An 11,978-nucleotide genomic window follows, 5' to 3' on the forward strand; every position below is an offset into this window, starting at 1 on the left:
GATTGAGAAGGTTCTTTTGGGAGGCTGTTTTAGGTATGAGTGGTTAAAGATAATCGTGATGGTATTTCACTCCTTCTGGAAAAGGTTAGCTCCTTGGACTGGAGAGGTTAAGGATAGTCTCTCAACTTTTCATAGTTTCTGACCCATAAATATGGGAGTACTTTCATAAGTTCATATTTGGGGATCTTTCTTGGGATCTGGACGCACTGAGTGGTTCCGTTGGTGGCATTTATAGTTAAGAACAAAGCATCGCCGCCACCTGGAAAGAATAGATCGCCGCCACCTGGAAGGAATAGATCCATAGCATGATTCTAAACTCGCCAAGATACTTGGTAGTGGAGACTAGCTTGGATTTCATCTCTAGCCTATGGAGCTCGAGTATTTGGACTTGGATCTTTAATGCCTCCGTCAGATGCAGATCAGAGAGAGACATATTAAAGTTGGGGAATATGGTGACGAAGACTGTCCCGACGTTCTGTGTGATTTCTGAAGTTCCCAAGTTGGCATGTTGGTATTCGTTGTACCTGGTATCAAGGAGGGAAAGACGTACCACCACAGGCTTGCCTTTTCTTCCGTGATATGACAACGCAATCCTAACTGCACCAAAGTGGATATGGGTGAAGCCTGGGTTCCTCCACTATCTTGGAAAATCTTGCAACATCTGTAAAGTGATGAACTGTCCCTCATGAGTTGCAAGAATGGGATGCTGGCTTAGTTTTAAGGCACCAACATATTTTTTAACTCCTTTCAATCTCTGCTGCACCAAAGAAAGGATCTGCAGCCATGGGTTACATGCCTTTTTTGCAAAGACAGAGTAATAGTTTAGGAGAAGTAGATGTGTTGATGATATCTTTTGTTCTGATGGTAGAACATATACTTCATATAGGTGATCAAATTTGGATGACAGAGTTTTGGAAGGGGACATTTTTACTTGAGCTAAAGATCTACATGAACTGGACCTACCTAAGGAAGAAGACTCAAGGGAGACATATTTTTGTATTTTTTGGACTATAAAGACTCGATGTATTTGTTCTAAAGCTCTATGGAAAAGACTCAATAAAATGAAAATCTTTTTGTGTTTTTTATGGACTGACTCGATATATTTGTGCTAAAAATCTACGGACAAGATACTACTATTATTTTTTCTAAAATCTAAGAAAGTAACTACGACTCGATTATGTACAAGACGCATAATACAATACTGGAAAACACTGACACTAATAATTAAAATGAAACTGTGACTATGATATGTACAGGAAATGACTAGTAAAACTTGGAAGCTAAAACTAAGGACGGATATAAGAGTAGTAGTTTGGATAATAGAAGAATTAAAATAAAAGAAAATAAAGATGTAAAGCTGGCTTACACGTTCGCAATCAGCAGAGGTAGATGCAAACTCCTACTTCCTCTCTACCTTCGGAAGTGAGGATTTCTCTGATACCAAATAGACGGGGAGGCAGAGGGGCACAAAAGACTGCCAAAGAGAGCAGCCAGGCGGACAGGCAACAGACCCCAAACTTTCCAACATGAAAGATGGTTCACGATTATGTAGGTGGTACGCCATATGAAATCAAAGATTTTGTCAAACACCACAGACATAGAGTCTAACTTTCCAACATGTTTCAACACCATGGAGGCAGTATACCTTAACAAGTTAAAGCTTTCGGCAATACCACAGACACAGAGACTAACCTTTCCAATATGACAGGCGATTCACGTCCATATAGACAACATTCCATATGAAATCAAAGCTTTTAATTGACACACCACAACTTTCCTACGACTAAGCTATGCATCCGTATAGACGGTTTGCATTTTATTTACAAAGCCTTCACAACCCTTAACAGGATATCTTGACTTTTGAACTGCAAGATACACATCTAGGATGGTTTGCCTTGGCGACAAAGCTTTCACAACCCAAAAGAGGGATGGCTTGACTTTGCCAGTCTTAGAACACATGAGATCCCTTGTATCCTTAGTACACAACTGTTCCGTATTTTCCTAAAACGGGTCTTACGGCGGCTCTCCTTGGCCTATTTTCCTCAAAACGGCCGCAGAACAAATGGTGTACTAAGGCAGACCCCCGATCTTAGTGTTTTTTCATAGATATTGAATCTTTTCGGAAAGCTATGGCATAGACTAATAAGCTAATTTCGTTTCATATACATGGAAAGGACTTAGACATCTACGTCGCGTGGACAAAGCCAACTTCATTTCATAAACAAGGAAAGTAACTTCGAGGTGCCATTGTTGTTGTCACAATAAGCTAGCACTTTGCCGTAGTTTTACCTTACCCCCTACTTCGACCTAGAGGATCGAAGTACCCATCCCCTTGGAAAAGAAAATGTAAGAGAAAGAGAGTTTTGCCAATAAACATTTTCATTGATAGTTGAGAGAAACTATCAAGAGGTTTTTAGGTAGAGCAAGTGATGCCCCTAACCTAAAGGCCTATGCTTTCTTTTATAGAGGAATAAATCTTAGTAGCTAAGCTAATCTACGGATAAACATGAAATAAAATATTACAATTCCCATCCTAACAGCTAATGGATAGGCATTATCCGTTAATAAGGATAAGTCTTATCCTTTTGAAAGGGAGAAACATTATCTGTTATGACTAGATAAGCCTTATATTTATTCACACCGGGCCCTACTAATATCTCAAGGGGGCAAATAATAAAAAACTATGTTTTTGTTATGTGATAGCATGTGCAACTAGGTGAGTCAGCAGCTTGTAAGCAGGTGCATTAGCAGCTTCACAGGCATCATACAAGCAGGTGGATAAGCTCCTTATCTTTGATGTAGCTAAGTGAGCAGCTTTAAAAACCCATCTAAAAGGGTAACCCACTGAGGAGGGTTTTTTTGAAGAAAAGGGTAACCCACTGGAAAAGGTAACCCACTGGCGAGGGTAACCCATCTGATAGGGTTTCCTTGGAGAAAAGGGTAACCCATAGGGAAGGGTAATCCACTGAAGAGGGTAACTTTCTTTCTCATGTCATCTAACATTATCTTTCAGGTAGTGTTAGATTGTGCCGGCGGTGGTGAGCTCGCGTATCCTTTATCTATCAACTAATCTACTTCGTGCTTCTACCTGAGGTGTTCTTGGCCTTCTAAGCTTCTCTTTATTGATCTGGTAAAGTAACTCCTTATGAATGATGAATCTTCGCATTCTTATTGGGGAGATTTCAACCGTATGTTTCTAATGGAGCCAGTGACTTAATCTCGAGCGATCTCGTACTGCGGCTGATTTCCCTTGCTTCTCATCGAACCTCATCTCAGTGAGGATGACCATCGTCTGTGTAGTTCTATTTTCCCCATTCTTTTGACCAAATTTCCTTCGAAATGCATCTGTTCTACTGGAAAATAAAGCGATGGGCTTCATAGTATTCATCTTCCAGAGAGAGTATGGACACGGGAAATTTCTAGAGGAGTGAAATTTCTAGTTGAACTTGGATGTCGTGGCCTGAAATTCCTATAGGGCGATGCAGCTTGAAGACCATTGCATCGTAGGAATCCTTAAAGCATCAAATCTAGTATTTTTGCTGCTTGAACCACAACATGAATCTCTTTAGAGCAGGTTGGATTCGATCAAAATGCTTGAAGGCATTACACTTGAACTTCATGAGAATGTAGTGCTGGTGGCATAGATGCCAAAATAGCCATAGGAGTTTTTGCGGGAAGTTGTTGGACAGCGTGACGAACACATGGCAGATGGGATATTCCGAGTGTACTCCAAATGGCTTCAAGATGGATCCGCTATACCTTCTGAATACTTAAAGCTCATAGAAGGTCCTCCGTTCTCAAAGGATGGATTGAGTGGATCCACATATTGGTTGAATAGGTCTGGAGGGTAATCTGCTAGCCCGAAAGATAGTATCCCTACCATATTTAGCATGAGGATTTGACTGGCTTGGTGCTGGTTGTCTTCGCCATTGCTGGATATTAGGTAGAGATCATCGACATAGATATTGCCTGCTTCTTTATATATGTCTATTGAGAAGAGGATGTCCTCCATTGGTTCTTCTTCCAGCGAGAAGATCTATTTGAGGTCGTCCTCCGTGATGAGATATATTCCCGTATGATCTGCTATCTCTTCAAAGTGGTGGATAGAGTCCTTTAACTTCTTGGCTTGAGGACAGCTTCTGGCAAAGTGGCCAGGCTTTCTGCAGATGAAGCAACCATCATCTTTTTTCTTGTAGCTAGCTGGAATCCTCCGTCTGAAGTGCCTGGTTCGCTGGGTAAATCTTTTCCTATCATTGGGAGTCCTTGGTAGTTTGAACCTCCTGAACAACAGCCGTCTTTTTGTGCTTGTCTTGCGGTGAGGGTAGGGGAAATCGAACTTGGTGACGAGGTCATCTTTGCAATAGGCTCGATCGAGGGCTGGATTATTTTTAATTATTTGCTTCAGCATGGTCGTCTTGATGTATATGCTGTCTAGAGCCTTGAAGATGGCCTGACGAATGTATCCTATTTATGGGATGGTTATGCACTTGAACTTCTCCTCTATAATCGTCATTGTATGGTTTTCTAGTATCATCAGCAGTGATGATATAAAGGCTTGGTTCAGGCTGGGATCCCCGCCCAACTCAAAGATATATTGGTGGATAGTCTTCTTTTGGAGATTCTATTAAGGAATCAAGAGTATCCTCAACATATTCTTATAAATCAATAGACTCTTGCTTTCATCCATGTACCCATCGTCTGGAAAGTTATTGCCAATGTTGGAGTATGCCTCTGCATCAGAGGAATCTCCTTTCCTCGAAGAAGGATCAATAGGATCAACATTCTAGATCTGTTCATTGCACCTCAGAGATTCTTCAACTGGATCAACGAATATTATAGCTAGTAGATCTGGGATGTCATCGTTATTGATGTTCAACCAATACATATTTGGGACAAGATGATCTAAATCAGTATCTGTATCACGATGGGTCGACAACCACTTGTGATTGAGAAGGCCATCTTTCAGCAAGGCATTCTATTCTTTATCTTCATATGGCACTTCTAGCTTGTGGATTATCAAATTATTTTCTGGGAATGTGATGTCGTGGTCCGAGATCATCATGGTCCCTTTGTCTGTATCGGACTCTATTTTTCTCTTGGTCTGCTTTGAGTCCGTCGGCTTTTCTCTTGGAAGCAATGGAATCTTTTCTATCCCATACATGCTTGGTAATATCAAACTCCCTTTCTTCTTGAGAATTTGGGGATATCGGCATATGGGAGCTTAAAGAAGGAGTGGTAAAGATATGGCTCATTTTTGGCGGAGGGTATGTATATGAAGACACGGGGAACAAGGTTGGCTTTGTTAGTGAGATATGGGTTCTTTGGTGATGAAACCCACCATGTCTTAGCTGTTTGATTTGTTCCTTCAGAGAAGCCATTTCTTTCTTTTGCTGGTCGAAGAAATGAGACATCGAAGTGCCTGACGGACATATATCATACTACAAGGATTGGAGCCTGAGCACCAAAGGCGGATAAGCCCATCATGCTGAGTTGATGCTTATTCTTCTCTCTTGTTCATTCTTTCAACTTGGCTCGCCAACATATTCTGAGAGTGGGCAGTATTCTTCACGGCTTGCTTGATGCTGGATAGCATCCTATTTTGGCACATGACATTTTCAGATTGCCAGTTGAGTGTTGCTTCAGTGTCGCTGAGTGACATCTTCTCTCCAGATGGTAGAATAACAGTTTTGGTTGGTATTTTTGGAGCATGGATCATGTTATTCTTTTTGAAGGGTTTTTTTGGCGGGAGGTTATCTGAGTAACCGGTGCCAGAGTGAGACATCATGAATAGTTTGGTAGCGGGCTATTTTTTTTTGGTTCTAGTGGTTTTATCTTGTAGTAAGGAGGGGAAGGTGGTCTCCTAGCATAGATGGCATCTGTAATTCGACTTCCAAGAATAGTGTCCAGAGAAAGGACACTTGCTCCACACTACATATTGGTCATCATGATCGAAGTGGTGTATCTAATCATGCTCTTTCATATAGCTGTCTATGAGCAAATGCATGAACCATGGGTCTTCTTTCAACCTTTGGACGTCTAACAGTGGGATGCCATCGGAAGGTTGATATATGTGGATTAAGAAGGTGGTTTTGGGAGGCTGTTTTAGGTGTGAGTGGTTGAATCTAATCGTGACGGTATTGTCACTCCTTCTGGCAAAGGTTGGCTCCTTAGACTGGAGAGGTTAAGGATAGTCTCTCAACTTCTCATATTTTGTGACCCATGAATCTGGGAGTACTTTCAAAAGTTCATCTCTGGGGATCTGCCCTTGGATCTGGACACACCAGATGGTTCTGTTGGTGGCATCAATATTAAAGAACTAAACATCGCCGCCACCCAAAAGGGATAGATCCAGAGCATGATTCTGAACTCGCCAAGCTACTTGGCTGTGGAGAGTTTCCTGGATAGAATATTTGGCCTGTGAAGCTCTAAGTATCTGGACCTGGATCTTCAATGCATCCGTCAGATACAGATCAGAGAGGGAAAAGGGTTGGACCAAACCTTGTGAAGGGTATGTTTTCGGAAATACGGTCATGTCTTGGGAATTTTGGAGTTTTGCGTGATCGTATTTTAGGAGATAGATTTGTTCTTCTAATGTGGCCAATTCTTTCCATTTATGGTTTAGAAAATGTAGTATCGAGGATCCTATTCAGCATTTTCCAGCCTACATGCTTCCAGACTACATAGCTTGTAGCCTGTTTTCTAGTGCTCTAATAAGTATGGCATGTTGAGGGGCAGCTGGATCAATAGCTGATTGGATAACAGATGGAAAATTTTATAGCTTGGGTCTAGTTATCCTCTTCAAATCAGTGGTTTAACGGTTAAGCATCTTCGTAACTAGATGTCGAGCGGGGCGTTAGAAGCATCTCGAGTTGAGTAGCTGCAGTGGCTCTTCTATTGCAAATTCTACAGTCACAATCAGCCATCCATGGGTAATGTCCTAAGAAAGGGCATTTACACCACACCAGACTATGACCCTTATGATTGAAGTTCTTAATCTAATCATGCTATCTCATAAAGATAGTGAGGAACTTAAAGATGGTATTCGGGTCCTTTATATCTAAAAAATCATCACTTGAGTTGTTCATAGGGATGTAGAGGGTGGTTTTGGGTGTCCTTTTGAGATAGTAGTTGTCAAAATCATCAGTAAACTTGACAGATTGAGGATAAGTTCTCAACTTCTCATATTTAGTGACCCATGAAGCTGGGATATTGCTGACCAATTCATCTTTAGATATGTTTCTCAGTATCTTGTTGCACTCTGTGGTCTTATCTGTTGCATCAATAGTCAAGAACAGAGAGTTCTTACCACTTGAAGGAAATAGGTTCATGTCATGGTTCTGAACACGCCAGGCTACCTGACAGTGGAGAGTTGCCTGATCGGCATCTCTATCCGAACGAGCATTGAGAATCTGGACCTGGACCTTTAACGCCTTCATTAGATGTGGATCAGCTAATGGTATGTTGAAGTCGGGGAACATGGAGACAAAGACTATACCATCATCTAGAAGAATCTCTAATGTACTCAAATTTGTATGCTGGTACTTTTTGAATCTAGTATCAAGAAGAGTAAAATGCGCTACAACTGGCCGGCCTTTTCACCCTTGACATGTCAAATTAATTCGTACAACACCAATATGGAGATGACTAAATCCAAGACTTTCCCATTACTGTGGGAAGTCCTCTAGCATCTGTAGTGATATGAACTGCACCTCTAGAGTTACCAGAATAGGATACTAAACAAGTGGTGTTGCAGCAACATATTCCTTAACTCCCTTTGCCTTTTCTTAGACCATAGAGTGGATATTCATCCAGGGATTACATATCTTTTTAGCAACAACTGAATACGGATATTGTAAAGGTGTGGTACATATCCGTTGGTGTGATAGTAACACCTCTACTTCATAAATGTAGTCAAGTTTACATGACAACGTATTATTAGGAGTGGTTGACATGTTTATCTTGACAAAAGGTTTATGTGAACTAGATGAGGACTCTGTGATAGACATATTTTTGGTTTTTTCTGGACTATGTAGACTCAATATATTTGTCCTAAATATCTATGGAAAAGACTCACTAAAATGAAAATCTCTTTTTGTTTTTATCGACTGACTCGATATATTTATGCTAAAATCTAAGTAAGTAACTACGACTCGATTATGTACAAGAGATAGAATACAATACTAGAAAACACTGACTATGATAATTAAAATGAAACTGAGACTCTGATATGTTCAGGAAATAAGTAGTAAAACTTGGAATCTAAAACTATGGATGGATCTAAGAGTAGTAGTTTTGATAAGTGAAGAATAAAAACAAAAGAAAATAAAAATGTAAAGATGGCTCACGCATTTGCAATCAGTAGAGGTGGATGCAAACTCCTGCTTCCTCCCAACCTCTGAGAGTGGGGATGGCTCTGATACCAAATAAACAAGGAGGCAGATAGGTATGGAGAACTGCTGAAAAGAGTAGCCTGGCGGACAGGCAACAGACCCTAAACTTTCTAATATAAAAAGTAGTTTCACGACTATGTAGGTAGCACGCCATACGAAATCAAAGCTTTCGCCAAACACCACAGACACATAGGTTAACTTTCCAATAGGTTTAAATGCCATGGAGGCAGTATACCTTAACAAGTCAAAGCTTTCATCAATACCACAGACACAAAGACTAACCTTTCTAACATGACAGGAAATTCACGTCCATATAGGTGGCATGCCATACGAAATCGAAACTTATAATCAACAAGCCATAACTTTCCTACGATTGAGCTATGCATCCTTATAGATTGTTTAATTTTTAGCTACAAAGCCTTCACAACCCTTAACAGGATGGCTTGACTTTGGAACTGCAAGCTACACATCAAGGATGGTTTGCCTTGGGAACAAAGCCTTCACAACCCAAAAGAGGGATATTTTGACTATGCCAATCTTATAACACATGAGATCCCTTGTCTGCTTAGTACACAACTACTCTATATTTGCCTAAAACAGGTCTTTCGGTGGCTCTCCCTGGCCTGTTGGCCTTTAAACTTCCGTAGAACAAGAGGTTTATTAAGGCAGACCCTAGATCTGCGTGTTATTTCTCAGATATTGAATCTTTTTGGAAAGCTATGGCATGGACTAAGCCAATTTCATTTCATATACATGGAAAGGACTTCGACATCTACGCCGTGTGGACAAATCCAACTTCGTTATTCATGGAAAGTAGTTAGACATATACATCATTTGGACAAAGCCAACTTCATTTCTTAAACATGGAATGTAACTTTGGGGTGCCATTGTTGCCATCGCAACAAGCTAGAACTTTGCCATAGTATTTTCTTACCCCCTACTCCGACCTAAAGGATCAAAGTACCCATCCCTCTGGAAGAGAGAAAATAAGAGAAAGAGAGTTTAGCCAACCAACATTTTCATTGATAGTAGAGAGAAACTATAGAAGAGGTTTTTAGGTAGAGCAAATGATGTCTCTAACCTAAAGTCCTAGGCTTTCTTTCATAGTGGAAGAAAGCTTACTAGTTAAGCTAATCTATAGATAAACATGAAATAGAATATTACAATTCCTATCCTAACAGCTAAGGGATAGGCATTATCCATTAATAAGGATAAGTCTTACCCTTTTGATAGGGATAAGTATTATCTGTTATGACTAGATAAACCTTATCTTTATTCACACTGGGCCCTAGAAACATGTGGGGGGACAAATAAAAACAAAACAAACTATGTTGTTGGCATATGTGATAGCATGTGCAAGCAGGTGAGTCAACAATTTGCAAGCAGGTACATCAGCAGCTTCACAGGCATCTTGCAAGCAGGTGGATAAGTTTCTTATCTTTGAAGTAGCTGAGTAAGCAGCTCCAAAAATCTATCTTAATGGGTAACCCACTGAGAAAGGTTTCCGTGGAGAGGAGGCTAACCCACTGGAAAGGGTAACCCACTGGTGAGGGTAACCTATCTGACAAGGTTTCCTTAGAAAAGAGGGAAACCCACTGGGAAGGGTAACTTACTAGAGAGGGTAACCCACTGGGAAGGGTAGCCCACTGAAGAGGGTAAGTTTCTTGCACATGCCATCTGGCATCATCTTTTAGGTAGTGATGAAAGGTGCCGGCAGTGGTGAGCTTGCATATCCTTCTTCCATCCACCAATCTACTCCGTGCTTCTACTTGAGGAGTTCTTGGATTATTAAGATTTTCTTCATCGATCTGGAGAAGTAGATCTTTCTCTTAGATGGATCTTTGAATTTCTACGAAGGAGCCTTTATCCGTATGCTTATGGATTTAATATTTTTGGACTCATATGGTGGCTAGTATTTTGTGGTTGTTCATTGGAATTTATTATTTATGTAATCCCTTTTCTTTGGAATGCCTCTGGTTTGCTGGAGAGTGAAGTATTGTTCTTCACAGTATTTATCCTCAAGAGTGAGAATTCGATCAGGAAATTTCTAGAGTAACGAGATCTACGACTGGGCTTGGACTTCATGGCCTGTGATTCCTACTAGGTGATCCAACATAAAGACCATTCCATCGCAAGAATCTTTGAAGCATCAAATCCAGTATGGCATGAATCCTTCTGGAGTTTGATGGATTCGATCATGATTCTTGAAGGCATAACACTTGAACTCTATAATAGTATAGTACTGGTAGCGTATGTACCAGAACAACCTTAGTACTCTTTTCTAGGAATCATAGGCTAGTATGATGAACACATAATAGAAAATATATCACGGATATTATCTAAATAGCTTCAAGATATATTTGCTGTGTCTATTGAATACTTGAAGCTTGTTTAAAGTTTGGATAGATAGATCTGAAGGATCCATGTATCTGTTGAACAAATCTGGAGAGCAATATGCTATTCTGGAAGATAATATTCCTGATATGTTGAATGTGAGAGATTGACTGTCCAGTTTCTGGTTATTTTCTCCGGTGCTGGTATTGATGTCTCCTGATTCTACATTAATATCTATGGAGAAGATGGTGTCCTTTATCGGTTCTTTTATTAGCAAGAAGATCGATTCAAGGTCGTCCTCTTTGTTAAGATATATAGAGATTTCAGTATGAACAACTATTTCTTCAAAGAAGTGGACAATGTCCTTCGACTTCCTGAGTTGAGGATAGTCTCTCGACTTATTGTGTTGAGGACAGTCTCTCGTAAAGTGACCAAGCTTTCTACAGATGCAAAAACTATTATTCTTCTTCTGGTGATTTATTGAGCTTCTTCGTCTGGAATACCCGGTTTTCCTGACTCCCTTAGGCTCGTCGTTTGGAATCCTGGGTAGTTTGAATCTCCTGAACAACAGCTTTTGCTGTGACCCCACCTGACAGCTTGAATAGGTACAGTCGGACTTCATAAAAGGATTTTTCCTGCCATAATGATAATTAAGAACTAGGTAGTTCTCAATAATCTTCTTCAGTATAGATCTCTTCTTGCATTGACTATTTAAGACCCCGAAGATGGCCTTCCTGGTGTAGCTCACGTCTTTGCAGAAGGCTTTTAGCAGTATTCTAGTATTGGAGGCAAAGCCCTGGAATGTGGGATAATTGGTTTTATCCACAATCACAAGCATATTCCACCAACATGTGAGGATTTTAGAGAATCTTGATGTGCAGTATGATAGTATCATGCATGCCAGATTCTTCATCATCATGAAAGTTCTGAAGTCTTGAGGAAGCAATAGATTTGAAGTAATGATTTTCTTCACCTCTATTGTTGGTCCTTGCCTCCTTTATGGGTCTAGACACTCGTCAGCTCGTACTGTTTGTAAATTGGTTGAGAAACCACTAGTTTTCTGGAATGTTTCTCCAATAGGAATGGACATTTCTCCATAGGCGACTGGATTAATTGATGCAAAGCATCTTTATAGTCCTTGGCATATTTATCAGTACAGAAGTCATTGTTAGCACACGATGATTATCTACTAATGAAGGATGGCAGTTGGCAATTGATGAAGATTCCCTCAGATATTTCTTTCTCTGCACTGGA

The sequence above is a fragment of the Capsicum annuum genome, chromosome 5 (genome assembly GCF_002878395.1).
Source record: "Capsicum annuum cultivar UCD-10X-F1 chromosome 5, UCD10Xv1.1, whole genome shotgun sequence".
Classification (NCBI taxonomy): Eukaryota; Viridiplantae; Streptophyta; class Magnoliopsida; order Solanales; family Solanaceae; genus Capsicum; species Capsicum annuum.